The sequence below is a fragment of the Sorex fumeus genome, unplaced genomic scaffold (assembly GCF_029834395.1).
Source record: "Sorex fumeus unplaced genomic scaffold, SorFum_2.1 ptg000005l, whole genome shotgun sequence".
NCBI classification, from domain to species: domain Eukaryota; kingdom Metazoa; phylum Chordata; class Mammalia; order Eulipotyphla; family Soricidae; genus Sorex; species Sorex fumeus.
The window spans coordinates 9,391,789-9,402,408 of NW_026606062.1; positions in this window are offsets into that span (position 1 = coordinate 9,391,789).

The following is a 10,620-nucleotide window of genomic DNA, read 5'->3' on the forward strand; positions in this document are numbered from 1 at the left end:
CAGTGGTCCCTTTTCTGTCCCAAGAGCCCTCCCCCACTCTTCCACTTTTGACAAGATTTCATCCGTGGGCCAGTCCTCCTAGCCCCGGTTTCTACTGTCCTTGGGTATGAGTCCCATGTTACATTTTTTTAGGTCCCACAGATGCGTGCGATCGTTCTGTGCCTGTCCCTCTCTCTCTGACTCATTCTACTTAGCATAATACTCTCCATGTCCATCCATTTATAAGCAAATTTCATGACTTTGTTTTCTGGAGAGCCCGGCAAGCTACCGAGAGTATCTTGCCCACATGGCAAAGCCTGGCAAGCTTTGACGTATTCAATATGCCAAAACACAGTAACAATTGTCACAATGGAGACGTTACTGGACCCGCTCAAGCAAATCGATGAACAACGGGAGGACAGTGACAGTGACAGTGTTTTCTGGTGGCTGCATAGTATTCCATTGTGTGGACCCAAATCTTCTTGACAATGACATCACAATGGGGCAGGGTGCTGGCTGGCAGAGACAGGGTCCTCCCACTGCAAAGCCCAGGGAGATGTGGGGGCCTGCGTCTCCCCCCACACTTCCCTGTCCTATAGGGACCCCTGCAGTTGTCCTGCAGATGGTCTTGACGGTTCTCATCTCTGCAGCCTGAGCTAGACTGAGTCAGACTCACCAGATTGACTGAAAACCAACATCCTACTGTTCTGAGCCCCTGTCCTCTGGGAGATGGAGTCTCGAGGGCCACGACTCACTCAGCAGTGCTCAGGGCTTACTCCTGACTCTGCACTCAGGAGTCACTTACTGGCAGTGCTCAGAGGATGAGATGGGATGCCGGGGATCGAACCCGGGTCGGCTGCCCGCAAGGCAAACGTCCTCGGGAATCAGGTTTTAAACCTGGCTGCAGCCCTAGGAACCTGCTACGAGCTTGCACAGACCTTGTCTTGGAGTCTTGCCCCAGTGGACCCGGAACGCATGGCAGACAGCCTGACTTCAGAGTCAGTTCCTGAAGTGCTCGGCCCGACTGGGTGGACCCAGTGCTCCCTGTCCCAGCTGCCTCTCCTCTGCAGGGGAGGAGGCCCTGAGACCACCGTCCTCCCTGGGGTCCTGGGCCAAGAGGGCACTGAGAGCCTGGGAACTGTGGAAGCCATGGGCGGGGCACCCAGCTGGCCCTGGGACAGCACCAGGCAGGGCAGACAGAACTGTCCAGCGTTAGGGGCAGGCAGTGGAAGGTCCAGCTCAGGCTCTGAGGGTCAGCTGGTCTCTGTGGCCACTCAGGAACGTCCTTGAGATTCTGTGTCCGGGCAGATTTCACTAGCGAGACTGACCCTCCCAGGTTAGGGGTTCAAGCCAGGAAAGGAGAACAAAGCCAAACGCTTTCGAGGAGGGGCCGTGCAGTGCGTGGGATGGAGAGGAGGAGAAAGATGCGGCTTGCCCTGGGCGGGGCATTGGGGCGCCTTCCTGGGGTTCGTCCTGCTCTCCTGCTTTTATTTGTAAAGTTAATAAGAGAAAGAAAATGTAGCACCCAAAGGAAGGGCTTTCATCTCTTTTCAAGGGCTGGTGATGATTTTGTGTGAATAAAGGTGAAATTGCAGGTGTTGATTTTTTTGCCTGGATGCTTTGAAATGAGAACAAAGGCAGCGAGATGTGCCCCAAACCCCATCTCTCCGGGGCTATTGTTACCCCAACTGATGGAGGGTTAGCTCTCCCTCCTGCCCCGCACATTTTCTCCCGCATCTCAGCACCAACAAAGAGACTCTGGAAGGGAAGCGTCTCTGGCTCTCCCTCAGTCTAAAGGCCAGTTTCTTCCCTCCGCTGAGAGAGAAATGAACTGAGCGGGCAGGGGCAGGGGAGACGGCCCCCCTGGGCAGAATTTCAGAGGGTCTGTGCAGTGCAGAGACACTCGGAGCCCTGTACATGAGTACACTTGTATGTGTGCACAGAAGTGTGTGTGTGTGTGTAAGTGTCTCTGCGTGAGCATGGAAGTGTGCACATGCATACAGTGTGTGTGTGTGCAAGTGTGTGAAGCAAGTATTCATGCAAATTGTGCAGGCGTGTTCCTGTATGCACGCAAGCAAGGGTGCACACAACTGTGTAAGCAAGTGTGCATGTGTGTATGTGTGTGTGTAAGTAGATGTGTGTGTATGAGCAGGCATGTGCATGCAAGCAAGTGTCTGTGTGCAAGTGTGTATATGTGCACAGAGGTGAGTACGTGTGTGCATGTGTGCATGCATAAGCAGTGGACACAGGTCCACTATGTTTGCACTTCTGCATGCAAATCATGCAGACCCTATGAAGCAGAGTCTCCTGCCCCTGTGCGTGGCCGTCCTCACTGGGGGGCCCTTGAAGGGGGGCGGGTTGAGTTTCCCTCCCTGCCCCAAGCAGAGCCCCGGCAGCTGAAGACCTCTGGAACCAGCCACAGCCATGCTCAAGGCCACTCTTCACACACTCGGATGAGCCTCACACATGAAGGAACCGGCAGAGGAACCCAGGCATGTGGGACCCGGGGCTGAGATCTCCAAGCCTGCTCGGATCGGGACTGGGCCTCCTCCACCCAGATCCCCCATCTTCCAATAGCTTGGCAGTCACACCCACCAACTGCCCCCTGCTCCGCCGCGTAATCCCATCAACAGTCAAGACCCAGATACTATAAAACCAAGCTCCTGGAAGGGCCGCACAACCTCTTATTGTCTAGTTCTTACTCTGGAGAACCTGGCAGGCTACCAAAAGTATCCTGCCCACATGGCAGAGTCTGGCAAGCTCCCCGTGACGTATTCGATGTGCCCAAACCCAGTAACAATGATGGGTCTCACTCCCCTGACCCCGAAAGAGCCTCCAATGTGGCACTTGCTAAAAATCTCAGGGCTACGACGAATGGAGACATTACTGGTGCCTGACAGAGGAAATCGATGAACAACGGGATGACAGTGATACCGTCATGTAAATCATACGCATGTGTTTTGTTACATTGTATGCACATGTGCATGTGTGATGCGTATGTGCCTGTACATGTGTACATGTGCGTTGTGTAAGTGGTTGCACCCATAAACCATCTGAGCCCCTTTGGTCCCCCCACCCTGCCCCCTTCTGCCTCTGCGGTGGCTGTTTCCGACCTCCCGGCCCTTCCCAGCCAGGGTCCATCTCTGCATCTCTTGGCAGCTGCCTTCCTGCTCCCCAAGGCCCAGGGCCCCTGTGGTCCTTCCTCTTCCAGTTTGCTCCATCTGCGGGTCTTTCTGTTGCCGTGCACTCACTGAGGTGCTGTGCTGAGTCTTCCCAGGCGGCCCATTCCCTGCTCTCCATGTCCTTCCCCTGCAGCCCCTCCAAGCCAGGATGGCCTGTTTCTCCCCACAAACCCTCCCCACAATGCAAACCCCTCTCTTCCCTTCCCACTGCCCTCCCGGCCCCCAGAGCCCAGTCCTGGCTGCCCTTGACCTTGAATGCTGGCCTCCCTCCGCCCTCTCGCTCACTGTTAACCTTCTCCACCCTGCCTCAGCCCCCAAGCGGGGGTCACTGTCAGTGTCCAGGCATTGCCCCAGCGCCCTCTTGGCCGCAGCTCTGCAGGGAGCACTCTGCATCTTTCCCCAGAAGCCACGGACCCCGCAGCCCACGGCTGTCCTCACGATGTAGGCAGGTAGACAGGAAGGCCCCTCCCAAGGCCATGGCAAAAGCCAACCTTGCAGGAAACAGGAAAAAAACAGAAACTAAGGCCTGGTAAGAGCCTCCCCCATGGACAGCAACAGACCCAGAGAAGCTCCTGCGGGAACAAAAAGCCAGGAAAGGAATTTCAAAGATCATCAGCACTCCCAACACTGTTGGTAACTTCCTTAGCAATGGACTTCACCCAGGTAGAAGCCCATGTTGGGGGCAGGTTGGAGAAACCCTATAAAGGCCCCCTTGAACAAAGGAAGGGCGTGCATATGCTGCCCAAGCCCGTCTGTTGCTTGTGCCCATGTGGCCGAGCACAGGTGGCACCTGAGCACATGTGTCGCCTGTATCATCTCCCCTCTTGAGATGTGGACTTTCAAGCTTTCGTGTCTAATGCTGGGATGAGTGTAGGGGCTCTCTCTGCCCTTGGAGAAGCCCGGGTTCTCTCTTGAGCACGTTATTCTCCTCTCTCTCTCTCTCTCTCTCTCTCTCTCTCTCTCTCTCTCTCTCTCTCTCCATACCTTCAAAACCCTCCAAATAAAATCTGTTTTACATCACTGCTTGTCTACTCATGAAATTCCTTTCTGCAAGGCAAGATAAGAACCCAGTGACCCTGGGTCTCAGGTGGCAGAGGCGGATGGGGAGAAAGTGACCGTCTCTCTCCTCCCTGCTTCACATGAGCCACCCATGGGGCCCCCCGACATCACTCATATGCACCTCCCCACCATTCCCTCGACTCTGCTTCCCTGGGGCGCCGTCTCCCAGGGCGCTGTCTCCCAGCCCGCTCTCTGGTTTTCTGCCCTCCCTTCGATCTCAGCGGAGACAGCACAGATTCCCAGGTCAGTGACTCCACATGACTGCTGGGAGCCCTGAGGTCCTTCCCGACTGTGCCAGCCATGTCCAGGGGTCCCTGTGCTCCCTGCCCCCCCACCCCCACCCCTGACCACCCCTGCCTTTGCCATCTCTTTTCTCCTGCTAACGTTGTCACTGTTTTTCCTCTGAGATCATTGACCTTTATCTTTATTCTATGCCTTGAGTTTTATTTATTTGTTGGTTTGGGATTTGGGGGCCACACCCAGCTGTGCTTGCTGGTGGGTAGGGGGGCAGATTCCAGGCTCTGTGTTCAGGAATCCCTCCTGGCAGGGCTTGGGGGGCCATATGGGAACCTGGGGAAGGGGAAGGAGACTCTGAAAGAGACAAAACATTCACGATTTACCCAAGTATGGTAGTAAAAGTCCCCGCTGAGAAGTCAGCAGACCAGACTCAGATCCTGTCAGGCACAAGCGGTGGTGGAGAGTGGGTAGGTCCCCTGAATCCCCCTCCCTCCCTCCCTCCCTGGACAGCTGGGAGCAATGAGAAGGACCCCAATACTGCTGACAGGGCTGGAGCAGAGACCAGACCCCAAGGCGCTCATGCGGGAGAAAGGCCTTGGGGGGGAGGGGAGTTCATACCCACCGGGGGTGGTCCGAGGGGCCCCAGGGGGCCAGTGGGAACTGAGCCAGCCGGCCTGAGCTGAGCCTGGGAGGTCAGTGCTGGCCAAGATCAGGACCTGGAAGGTCATTTCCATCAAAGGAGGCAGCTGTGCTTCCTGTGAGACCCGCCTTATTCCCTATTTTCCAGGGCCCGCCTCCACGATGAATCCCCAGAGGCAGGGCACGCCTGGGAAAATTGTCTCTTTCCACTCTGGGCGTCTCCTTCACATAAACCCAATGTTCTGGGTCCTGATTCCTGTCTGCCTTCGGGGCTCCATCTCACGAAGGTGCCCCCCCCCCCCAGGAGTCAGCATTCATCACGCCGACCTTGACCCCCTGCTAACGTCCAGGGGACCCTCTAACCCCGGGGGCAGCTTGGACTGTCTGCAGACTTTGGCTCCCGCCCGCCAAGAGCTCCGCCTTCTCCCTACTCGGCCCAGGTTCGGTCCCTGCCTGCGTGGTGACCTGGAGTTGTCTCACAATCACCGCGGGAAGTGGCGGAGTGCTCAGTGCTCGGTATTGAGGGCCCAGCGGCAAGCAGGTGGCCTGGAAAGGCAGAGCGTTATTTGGGTGCGGAAAGGCCTGTCACACCCCATCACGAGACTCCCCCCACCAGAAACTTCCATGCAACCCTTGGAAGGAAGACGGCAGCGCAGGGCATCCGGGGAGAAGACGCCAGGTTGTCGTGGTGATTTGCATCCTGGGAGTGAAGGCAAAGGGGGTCTCTGCCTCATCCCAGGGCAGGAGAGGGCTGCCCCATCTGGAAGGAGGCAGCAGGAGGACAGCCACACTCACCCCTGCTCCCCTCACCCCCTGCGCCCCTTCAGACAAATGTGTGCTTGAGAGATGCCTGTTCTGAGAGTGTAGGATAACATTCATTTGTCCTTTCTGCCTGGCCACAGGGAGCTTAGGTTCATTTGGGTTGCTCCCATCACAGTGCTCCCATTCCTCTGTGTTTATTGGTAACCTCTTTCTTCGTGCCCTACTTCCTGAACCGGTCATTCACCTTGATCTCCTAATCAGACTCTGTTAACTCGTAAATTTTGTTTTTCTCTTCTCCAAGAATGCCCATAGCTGAGCGGGTAGAGAAGAGGTCAATATTTCTCATCATTGCTGGGCGTCACAGAGCAACTGCAAACATCCCGGAGCCTCTAGATCAGCCTTTGGGTGCATTGAGTGGCCCAACTTGCGAGCGCGTCCTCCAGTTGACGTTTTAATGAGTGTGCTGCCTTCAGCGCCGCTCTCCAGGCTCACCGCGGTGCTCACGAACATCTGGGAGCACAGATTGAGAAAGGAGACGCCTGCAGATTCCCCTCAAGGGGGTTCTGAGCCCTGAACTCTCCTTTTCCCTTTCAGGGTGCATATTCGCTGCCTAGACATGGAGGTAAAAGCCAGTTGTGCTCAGGGGCTGGGCTCGGGGACACACTGAAGTGAACACGGCCTGCCCGGAGGTGAGTGGGTCAAGGCCATGCAAGGTGGTTTATGTCTGACTGCTCAGTCACCACGAAAGGGGACATGGTCACCATTTGCAGCAAAATGGGAGAAACTCGAGGGGATTGAGTGGAGGAGAAAGACGAGTGTTGATTTATAAAAAACTTCGAGGGTGGCCAAGGGGTGGCCCCGATGGCTCTTCCCCTGACTGCCCAGGTTCTGAGGGGCCTGGGCCGCCCCCCCCCCCAAGCCGGGGCAGTCCGGGCTCTGGACAGAGGGAGGAGGAAACGAAGGGCCAAACCAATTGATTGATCAGATGCTGTTTATTCCATTCTCATCCCTGTTCACTCCTCTCTCTCTCTCTCTCTCTCTCTCTCTCTCTCTCTCTCTCTCTCTCTTTCTCTCTCTCTCTCTCCCCTTCTCTCCCAGGCCCGATCTGGAACCCCTTTCTTCTTCTGGCTCTGACTTTGGATCTCGATCCGGATCTTCTCTCTCTAGTCCACTCGTACAGTCTAGTTAAATCCCCAGACCATGAGGGGCTGGGCTCACACATAGGTGTGGTCACAGTCAGGGTTTGGAATGAATGGATAAGCGGATGGATGGGTGATCCTCCATCGTAAGGGTGGAGTGCAAGAATTGGTTTGCAAGAAATTGGAAGAAAGTGATCGACTCTGTGGTTGATGGATTGAAGGGGGATTCAATTTGATAAGTTTAGTGATTCTTTTTTGAGTCATCTCAAGAGAAATGATGGCAATAATGGCAGTGAATGACCAGGACATCCCCCTGTTTTAGTCAAAATTACTCCTTGCTTCTTAAACGGTGTTGAATTCTATACAGACTTCCAGGCATCGTTAAGAGAAGTCTATTTAATTAGTGCCATGTATTTTTGATATCTTAACGAAGTGTATCTGTCACTGTCACTGTCCTGTTGTTCATCGATTTGCTCGAGCGGGCCCAGTAACATTGTGAGACTTGTTACTGTGTTTGTCATATCAAATATATCACAGGTAGCTTGCCAGGCTTTGCCGTGCGAGCGAGATACTCTCAGTAGCTTGCCAGGCTCTATGAGAGGGGCGGAGAGGAATCAAACCCAGGTCAGCTGCATGCAAGGCAAATGCCCTACCCGCTATGCTATCGCTCCGGCCCAGTGTATCCCGCATGGCAAAGCCTGGTAAGCTCCCCATGACGTATTCGATATGCCAAACACAGTAACAACAAGTCTCACGATGGAGACGTTACCGGGCCCGCTTGGGCAAATCGATGAACAACGGGAGGACAGTGACAGTGACAACTAAGTGTATGTTGAATCATCAGGAAACTGCAGAAACAAATGATGTGCAGTTTTCTGAAGACTGAAAGAGCGTCTTGCGGGGCACGTGAGGGCCCACACACCCCTGAGGGCTGATTATGGGACCTTCTTGGCCCCCAGGCACGGCAGCTCTACAGAGACCAGTTTAGATCACTGCAGCTCAGCGCCGTGTGGCATCTCCTCTGCCTGCCCGCTGCCAAGGCGTAGTGTAGCCAAGTGACTCGAGAGATGGAGCATGCCAGGCTCGCACCACAAGTACAAACAAAATGAATAACTACGCTGGCAGCCTCACGTTATTGTTGCCTCCCTAATCTCCTCCACTCCTCGTCGATGGTTTTCTATTATCACTCTTCATCTCCACGAGACCCGGGAGCTCGGAGCAGATGGTGCTGTTTCAGTGTGGAAGGCTCTTAATGGAATGGAGTTCCAAGTGGGTCTAGAGTAACAGAATCACAAATGCGAGTGGCCGTCACCTCAGCCCGCACCACTCTGCCTCGGGAATGAGCACAGGCTCCGAACAGAAAGACGGAGAAGGCTCAGGTAGAACCTTCTGGGGTGTCACTTGCCCATGCATTCATTCACTCTCCCATTCGTTCATTCATTCATTCATTCACCCACTCATTCATTCACCCATTCATGTATTCAACCATCCATCCCCGCCTGGACTCATCCTCTCCTTCATTCACTCCTTCTCTCATCCACTCACTCACTTCTCACTCAATCTCCCATTCCCTCCCTCACTTATTCACCCATTGACTGATTTTTCATTCATCCATTCATTGACTTATTCATTCATTCATTCATTCATTCATTCTCCTACTCATTCACCCACTCAAGCAGCATCCTTTCTGTGTTGCATGGTTCTCTTCCGTTGGCGACCCCTACCCTGTTAAATCCACCCAACAGCCTTCTCCCTCCACCTCCTCCCCACGGTTCCCTTCCTCCCCTCTCAGTCTCTCCCCTCTCTTTCTTCGCTCCCTCCTTCCCTCTCCTCCTCCTTCCCACTTTCTGCTTTCCCCTCCACCTTCTCTCCCTCCTCCTTTCCCCCTCCTCCTTTTCCTCCTCCCCCTCCTCTCCCCTCTCCTTCCTTCTGTTTGCTGGACCTGCCCCAGCAGGGAGCACCCCACCCCCTCCTCGGGGAAATGGCCATAGTCCCCTTCCTCCTTTCCTTCCCCCCTTCCTTCAACTTCCTTGCTTGTGTGACTTCCCTGCCTAAGTCTCCATCCCTCCCGAGGGAGTTTGACCCTTCAAGGAGGGACCCAGGAGGTGCGGTTGGGAGGAAGCAGAGAACTGCCAGTGTCCCTGCCTTCCGGAAGCTTCTCCCGCCCCCTCTAGCCTCCTCGCTTCTCAGAGCTGCCTTGCTTATGCCACAGGGCTGGGTTATCAGTACAGTCAAGAGTCTCTGGGCCCATTGCCTCATCCGCAGCAGACGGGAAAGGCATTTGTTGAGCTGAGTTCTGACCAGCAGTTCAGAACGTTTTTTAATGATACTTTTAATTTTTTAAATGATACTTTTTTAATACTATTATTATTATTATTATTATTATTATTATTTTGCTTTTTGGGTCCCACCCGGCAATGCTCAGGGCTTACTCCTGGCTCTGCACTCAGGAATCACTCCTGGCGGTGCTTGGGGGACCCTATGGGACTCTGGGAATCAAACCCAGGTCAACACTCAGTGATGCTCAGGGCTAACTCCTGCTCATGCCGGGTCGTCTGTCCACATCATCTCCCCATCTCCAGTGTTTCCCATTTAGCAGTAAGTTCATCCACAGGCACATCCAGGCCCTGCCGCTTAATCCCAGTTTCATTGTGTCTTCCAGGTCTTGGGGCTCAGGTCCGTGGTCCCGTATCACTCTGGATGTTTCTGCGAAGGTTCTTTTCAGACAAGATGAACATTGAAGCCCATAGACTTTGAATAAGGCAGAGGACATGCCATAATGCGCGTGTTGGGGTGGGTAGGAGGGTGGAGGGGTCTCATCCGATGGATTGGAGATGGAGTGGACAAGCTGACCCCCGAGAGCAGGAAGGGGTTCTTCTGGCAGACAGCCTTGCACCCAAATGTCCTGGGCGTCGAGCCCTGGCCTGACGAAGCCTTCAGTGTCCGCCGGCTGGTTTCTCCAAGTGAAGCCCTTCCATCGTCTCTCTGCCTATGAGTCTGGGCAGCATGGACCATCTCTCTCCGTGCGTCTCTGAGTCCGAGAGTCCTGACGTGTGTCTCACGCTCCGTCTCACCGCCAGGGCCCATCTAGGGCACGGCCTAGGTTCCGCCGTGAGGGACGCCCAGGTCACAGCTCGCCTGACTGAAGCTGACACTCCAGCAGAGTCTCCAGAGCTGCTGATTGAGCAGAAGCAGCAGCCAGATCTGAGAGACCTGCGTGGAACCTGCGTGAGACACCAACGCCGCTTACCACACTCTCTTCCTTTGGTTCTAGGGCCACACTTAGCGGTGCTCAGGGCTTGCTCCCGGCTCTGTGCTCAAGGTCCTGGTGGAGCTTGGAGGACCCGATGCGGTGCTGTGGATTTGAACCTGGGTCAGCCACGTGCAAGCAAGCGCCGTCCTTGCCTGTATCTCTTCATCCTACCTAGTTGTCTGTTTGGAGAAGCGATGCTACGAGAGCCCAAGCGGTGCCAGGAATCGAACCCGGGACGACTAGATGCAAAAGCTCAGCCCCCTGGGTCAGCTCCCAGAGTTCCGGTGGTCACAGAGGGAGTTGTTTGGTGGCAAATAACAAAATCTCCCCTCGGCCCTGTGCAGTGAGAGGGAAAAAGCAAGAAGAGGCA